Genomic DNA, 8,339 nt, shown 5'->3' on the forward strand with positions numbered 1-8,339 from the left:
GAAAGTTCCTTAAATCTGTTCCTGCCTTTGCTTTGTCTGTCAAAGCACTTTGTAAACATTCTGTTTTTAAAGGTGCTATACAAATAAAGTTATTATTATTATTATTATTATTATTGTGTGTACTGAAGTCTGAAGAGGAAATATTAGGGCCACTCTTAAAAAACACGTTTTTACTGGTCATGTTTTGCTTTTTTCTGTCAATTTGAACTTAATTCTCATAAAAGATCTCAGAATAAGATGACTTCATTCTAATGTTCAGGTTCTGAGGCCTGTCAGTTTCACACACCGTTAGTGTGGTGTAAATGACATTTCAGGGTATCAGATCCATCAGCATCAAACTTTGATTTGTCAAATTTAAATAGGATTGTTTTCTAATGTGTTCTTTGAGAGATGGATGATTTCAGTTTTAACCAGCAGGTGGAGCTGTAGGACTACTTCAGTCCAAATCAAAGACAGGCTCTAAGCTGTCATCGTAAACGTAACACTGGTCGCTCTTCAGGTTCATGTCTGTCTGGAACACGAGACACTGAAGTACAAAATGTATTTGTAATGATTAAACTTAAACATTTGTAATTATTATGACATGTGCAACTTTTTTTTCTGTATGAAATTTAATAACCACAAAAGTCAATAAAAAGATTAAATAAAGAATGGTAGGATAATGAGGGCAATAATAATAGTAGCATATAATATTATATAATGAGTATTATTATTATAATTATGCCTCAGTACACTGGGCGCTCACAGGTGGATATAATTACTGTATAGTGTGAAAGATGTAACTGGTGTAAAAAGACTCCAAACAAACAGAAAATATGTCAAATAAAAGTCAAAAGTGAGAGAAATGAATGAATGAATGTTCTGTAATTTAACTCCAGAATCATGAAAGCAGTGTTTATGATGTTTATAACCTGATGATGCTTTTATTCATAAAAACATTTGCAGCATCTGTTTTCATGAAAACAAAGACGAGAAAATAAACACGAGCCGCTCTCAGCGCTTCACATGCACTTCCTCAGCAGCAGGTGCAGGCTGCTAAGTATTCTGGGAAATGTGGATTATTTTGTGGTCACTTCTCATCAATGTTGGCTTAAAATAAACCCCAGTATAGTTTATAAAGACTCACTTAAAGAGACAATAAAATGTAAATGTAGGAAAATATATGAAAAGATCCAAAAGGACAAAGACACGTGTTTGAAATATAAATAATGAATGTGAAAAGAATTTTAAAAATGAACTTTATTTAATGACTTTTATTTCCTGCTGCAGGACAAACAGGACAGCTTAGTGACACCAGCAGGACCAGATGTAGTAGACGTGGTGGTGGAGCTGCTGTCACTCAGCAGGTGGAGCCACAGACTGCATGTTGACTTCTTCTGCTGCTTCTGGGAAAAAATGCTTTTATAATACAAATCTGATGAAATACCGCTGATGATATTTAACGTTAAAAACTGCTGAAAGTGAAACAATTCAAGTTTGTAAATAATATTTGATTTATAAATTTGTCATATTCAACAAACAATCTGCAAACATCAGGCAGTGGTCTGATGGAAGATGTTTTACACTTTTTATTTTAAATATACAGCAGCCGTTCGTTGAACACGAGCAGCGTGTAGAAATATAAGTTAGACTTTTTAAATGTGTCAGATATTTCTCTACAATGAAAATGAGTTCGAAGCTGTAATAATTTAAAATACAATGCTGCATGAATCAAATCATGAATCAGCCTTCGTTTAGAGCAGCAAATGTAGTTCAACACTCACATCAAACATAAAATGACATTTCAGGAAAATAATTTAAAGAATCAAAAGAAGAAAAGTGAGAAATAATACAAATAAAATGTTTGAAAGATGAATAAGGAGATTTAAATGAAATCAGATCGACTCTGCTTCACTCTGCTCTGAGACGTGTTCACTAAAATGTGCTCGTGTAAATTTAAGAAGAGCGACGGATGATTGTTTTTCTAACGTGTTCTTCACACGGCTGCAGGTCGACGATATTTAACCAACCCCTGATTGATTGTGTAACACACCGTCGCTCCTGTGCACAAAAGCACTGAAATAAAGTCATTAACACTGAACTTACATTCGGTTACTCAGGCTTTATATTTTAACTTTAATTATTCAAAACAAAAACATTAAATAGAGCTCATATAACATCAATAACTCTGAACACAACAGCTTTCATATTTGCTCTGGTACAACAAATATTGCAGGTGCGACACTGCTCTGAAATATCAAACTCCCCGTAATATAAAGTAAAGGCACTTCATTTAAATCAAACAATTAATAATACAAGTTCAAATGATGTTTTAATAAAATGCAAATTTATCAAACAAATCAAATCAATCTAAAGTCTGGTTTAATCTCTTCTTTGCTCCTTCAATCAGGATGTTTTTCGTTGTGTTTAATTTCTATTTATTAAATTTATGGGTAAAAAAAGGGAAAGAAGCGTACTGTCCTGTGCGTGAAAGTGGAGCACTGACATGTTGACGTGAGGTTATCTTGTGATGAGCTTGTTAATCGTGAGCATGAGGACGAGCTGATGACACAGAATCACCTGAGTGAAACACCTGAGTGTCTGATGACGCTTGAACACGTCTGCAGATAAACGCTGAAACACACCGACTCTGGATCTGTTGTGTGACTGGACGTCATGTTTTCATATTGGCCCCGACATGCAAAAACAAGCAGCCTGATGAAGATAAGATCATAAAATATATATTTATATAAAATATATATTTATATTCTATATGTCCATGCTCAGATGTAGGCGATGCTATCCCTCAGCTTTGTCTGGCAGGCTCCTGGAGGGGTGGAGGGTATCAGGAGCTAAAAACTCAGACTTCTGTAACGGTTAGGACCGACCCCATGATTTCAAACTAGTTTTACATTTATAGACCAAAATCTTAAAACTGATAATCAATAATGAGTAAATAAAATCAACATTTAAGCTAGCTGAAGTCAAATCTTTAGCATTAGTTCCTGCTGAAAAAAGAAAAACCCTCTTCAACTTTCCATGTTTGTTTCTGTGTTAGCTTCAGTACGATGACTGGTACTGTTAGCTTTGGACTGTGTAGCCAAGACCTGCTAATGTCCTGTTAGCTCTGTGTTTAATTGTCACAACAATTTTTAAAAATAAAATGAAATGTTTTTGTTGAACTTTAATCATTGAATCAAGCTTGTGTTAAAACAAACAGAACAAAAGCTAACTTACATAAGCTTTGTGCTCTGTTAGCTTCTTGCTCTATGAGCCGTTTGAACTGTTAGCTCTGTTAGCAGGTTTGAGCTCTGTTAATGTTATCCTGTTAGCTTGATGCTCTTTCAGCGCTGTGTTGGTAACTTTGTGCCCTGTTAGGTTTGCAATCTGTTAGCTACGTGCTCGTTTAGATTTGTGCTGCTAGCTTTCCGATCTGTTAGCTACGTGCTCGTTTAGATTTGTGCTGCTAGCTTTCCGATCTGTTAGCTACGTGCTCGTTTAGCCCTGTGCTCTGTTAGCTTATTTTTACTTGCTGATATTCTGATCGACACGTTTAAGAACATTCACATCTGTCTGTGCTGTGTTCCAAAAATCTCTTATTAATCTACTTTAAAAAATAAACTTGCGAAAGTTTGCATAAGCTTATTTTTATTATTAGAATATTATATTTATTTATGTTCATTAAAAAGCTTTCAGTTATAACTGCTGAAGATTTGGTTGTATCTAAAATAAGTGCAGGTGATTTTGATGGAGCTTCCTAAAGTTGTAGTTTCCGTCTTGATGAAACAGTAGCTACTTTAGAACCTTACATTAGCTGGTCTATGTTACTTCCTGTTTTTGTTTTGGTATTTTGGGACGTGTTAGCACCAAAGCTAGCTGTAGGAGAAGTCATTACCTGATGGAGAAATACATTTCAGATTTGTTCAGCTTTACAGCAAAGAAAGAACTTCTTTCAGGCGTCAGCAGACTCAGAGATCTGATGGAGAAAACAACCTGAAGTCCCCAAAGTTTCCCATCAGCCCCGTGAGTGAAACATAATAAAGAGACGAGTGGACGGATGGAGGGACGGATGGGAGCGGGACAGACGTCACTGTGAAGCGTCTGATATGGATTCAGACACTCGTCCATCAAGTGATTAAAGTAGTTTCTGTCTTTAATCAGCTGACGGGTGTCCAACATGGCGTCCTGAGGGGATAATTAAGAAGCTGCTGCTGATGGAGAGTTAACGTGAGTCCTGTCTAACTAACAGCACTTTACTGAGTCACAGGAAGTGATCTGGGATTTCTTCTTCTGCAGGTTTAGAGGAAGAATCCTCCCAAAAAAAACCCTGACAGGAGGTATTTAATCTTGTGTGCTGATAATAAGAATAACCTGATGTGTCTGTGTGTCCTCTGGTCCCTGTGTCAGACAGCAGAGAGGATAAATGGATGTTTCTGCATTATGTATGGCTGTTTTGTTGGGACGATGTTCATCTGAGCACTTAGTCTTTAAAAACCTGATGAGCTCCTCCTCCAGCTTTCTGCCCCATTTCCTCCTCTCCTCCTTTCTGCTGGATCCTCGTCTGCAGCCGCATTAATGTTTAAATCCTCTGTTTGTCTGAGCGGCAGTTTGTTTGTCATTAAAATGGAAGAGCAGCACATGTCCCCTTCTCGAACACAATACTGCTAAGTGAAATTAAGGTAAAAAATTCATCACTAAATCTATATTCATGTAACACTTTGCAAACGACAACTGCAGCCAAAGTGGCTCCGCTTGTTGGACGTGTTTGTTTGTGACACGTACGAACGTAAGAACGCTGCAGCTGTGGAAAGTGTCCTTTAGAAACATGTTTTAATATTTAAAGTCCATGTAATCAATATGTTTAGGTCATCTGATGGTTAATAAACATATCTGCAGCTTACTGAGTCTGAGGTTGTGTCGCTTGTTTGAACAGAAGAAGCTCTGCTTGTATTTGTGCAAAGTTTGAGCATTTCATTTTTCTAAACCAGCTGTTTGTCAGGTGGAGGTGTTCACATCTGTCTCAAGCTACCTTTGCATCGCTTGTCTTCTTCCCCTTGTTCACTTTGTAAAACCTCCGTTCGGTCAGGCTCAGCTACAAAAGCTTCATGACTTCATGTTTTTACAGGACTCAACCCGTTCTCCTGGTGAAAGGACTTCCTTTTTGACCCCCGACCCCCACCCCAAATAATATTAACCTTTCTACTGTGTCACCTGACTCCCCACATGCTGGACAGTTGAAACTGTTGCTCTAAGCATCACAGAATGGCGTGGGTTGGTTTACATTGGACTAAGTCGACAGCACGATACTTTCTGTGTTAATGCTCTCCGATATGATGTGTGTCTGTATACGACACTCAACTTGGTCCCTGAATACACCACGTTCAATTAATGTCCTGATCACTTCACTCTATTCATGTTCCTGAACACACCACACTCACTTAGTTACCGAATGTCCTACACTCTTTGTAGTTCCTGAATGTCCTACACTCTTTGTAGTTCCTGAATGCCCCGTGTCTGTCAGGTAGCTTCTCTTCATCATCTCTCCGGTTGTGAGATATCGTCTTTGTTTACATTTAGTTTCTAATGACGACATAAGAGACTGAAAATATTCAAAACAGAAACACGGTCATTGAACACATCACCAGTTTCTAACCTGCAGACACAACCAGACGCTCATCTGCGGCCTCCTGCAGGGCCGCGGGCCTCAGGTGGGGCCCCTCTGCTGGTCTATCTGCAGTCTGATGGCTCCCAGCGGGAGGATTGAACATAATAGTTCTTCTGAACGCAGCACTGTCATTTAAATTGCTAATTATGATGGAACAAATAAATAAAACATGACCTTAGCGTGTTTTTATCTCTCACTGTAAAAACTTTGGTGGACAGTAAATCTCCTCCAATCGTCTGTCAGCGTCCGACTCTGCCCATGACTCGTCTGTTGTCGGGTAGATGCTGCCACTGTTTTATCAGCCGCTCTGTAAATGTCACTTGTTTCATTAATTTAATTTAAGTTTTCTTTAGATTGTTGTTTATTTAAAGGTAATTTTTTATTTTCTTCAAGTTGTTTGTTTTTTATATACTGTATATATGTGTGTATGTATATATGTATATATGTATATATATATATATATATCAGCAACATCCAAAGATTGCACTTAATTTAAAACAGTGCAGCCAACACCAACAGAAGCACCGTATCACACGGCCCTTGCTGCCCGTCGCTGGCTCCCTGAGACTCTTAGAATTGATTTTAAGTTTTTATTGCTTGTTTTTAAATCTTTAAATGGTCATGTTCCAGTGAGGCATCCGTGAGCTGCTAACTCTTTATGAGTCTGACCTCTGGTCACTAAAGGTCACCGGAACTCGCTGCCTGGTGACCTCAGGCAGGCAGACTCAGTATCTTCTTTTAAATCTCTTCAAACTCACTTTCATCGTCTGCTCTGTTTTACTTTTTAACCTGTTTTTATTGATGTTGGGTTTTTATAAATATTTGTCTTTTGCTTGATTTTACTACGTGCCTTGTTTTAATTGTAAAGCACTTTGTAACTTGTTTTTTAAAGTGCTATATAAATAATGTCATTATTATCATTATTATATAGTTATTTAGTATATTTTATTTAGTGTGCTCCACGTGTGAAGAGAAGATGTTTAAATGTTCATTAGTTCTGCTCTCCTGATGTTTGTGTTTGTCTCTGTGGGATCAATAAAGTTGATTTAATCCGAGTTTTTTATCCTTTATGACATCGATAAAGTCCGAGCTGATGCAGACCCTCGTCACACGGAGCAGAACAACACGATCCTAAATAAATGTATGAAATGAGGAATAAACATTTGTGAATTGATTTCAGTATTGATCAGAGTCCACTGTGGTAAAGTTAGCGTAAGATCAGAAACATATTGTGGAGGTCAAAGGTCGCTGCAGCCTGACAGCCACCCTGCAGAGATCATGAATGATTCCCTGAACTTCTCTGAGCAGAATGAAACATGAAGTCATGTTCCTCTGCTTCTTTAGAGCTTTGACTTCATTAAACTGTTTCCTGTCTGATGAAGGCGATCAAGGTGATCGGTGTCCAACAACACGACGATCTGTTTCTAATCTTCATGGACAAAGTCAATTATCAGACCGTGGACTCATCTTCAGCACACAAACACTCATGAACATAAAACGTGATGATCTGCCGTGAAAAGAGCTCGGGATCATCCTGTTTGCAGCGTGACACGCAGCGGGCCTCCCCCCCTCCCCCTCCTCCCCCTCCTCCCCTTCCTCCTCCACCTCCTGCAGGGGTTCAGACGCTCGGACAGAAAGGATAGCAGAGTGTAATTACAGGAAGCCTCAGAGGGACAAACTAACACTGAGCTGAATAGAAACTTTAAATGTGTTAAATAAAATGTGGCTTCATGTCTGTTGTCATGAGTTCACCTGCTCAGTCGTCTCTTCAGTTTAAATTTAGAGCAAATTTAAAAACCAACTGAAGTGCTGCAAAAACAAAAACACAAGAATGATCGATTATAAAGAAACAAAGGAGAGTTAGTAAAAGTGATCTGGATAAAAAGTCCGAACAGAACAGAATTACACAAACAAAAACAGACGGATAAAAGCTCAGACAGTCAGGACTTCATGATGACGGACCAAATGCTAAAGCTAGCTATTAACTTTTTCATGTCCTGTGAGTCTGAAGGACATGAAGCTCTTCATGAGAATCTCGTGTTTGAACAATTCTTGAACTTTTTGTGGATAAAAATCATGCTGGAGCGATAAAACCATAGCAACATGTCAGCGCCGCCCTCTCTAAATACCAAGCTGAAGGTTAATCATGTATGATTCTCGCTTCCTTTAACACGCCCGGGAGCAAACAAACTCTTCTTCTGTGGTTTTCTGATCCAGCAGGGAGGAAACAGCAGCCCGAGGTGTGCTGAGGATAAACTCACTGTGAAACTTTATGTTGGTCAAAGTTCCCTAAATTTCCCTGAAACAAAGAAAAGAAGAAATAAATGAGTAACGAGGGCGACTCTCCTCCACGCAGGATCCATGTGGCGCTGTGATGTAATATTGATGACCCTCCTCGTCTCCTGACGACCTCCGTTTGGTCGTCTCATGTTTTATCAAATATTCAGGAAGCTCTGTGTCCCCTCGCCCTCAGATCCCATAATGCATCTGTAATGTTGTGTCAGGTGAGGCATGATGGGAGAGCAGATGATGGAGTGAAGCTCCTGGAGGGATGGAGGAGGATCACAGGCAGCTTTCTCTCTCTTATTCTCTTCCTGTAAAGTTGTAAAAGTTTCTGGGCGTCTGGAACTGACAGGAGCCCTGAAGTCGAGCCCTGAGGAACACCGAGCTGCATTTCTACACTCTCTCTCTTTCA

The sequence above is a fragment of the Semicossyphus pulcher genome, unplaced genomic scaffold (assembly GCF_022749685.1).
Source record: "Semicossyphus pulcher isolate SPU_LCO1_2020_fin unplaced genomic scaffold, fSemPul1.0.p SCAF_2, whole genome shotgun sequence".
Classification (NCBI taxonomy): Eukaryota; Metazoa; Chordata; class Actinopteri; order Labriformes; family Labridae; genus Semicossyphus; species Semicossyphus pulcher.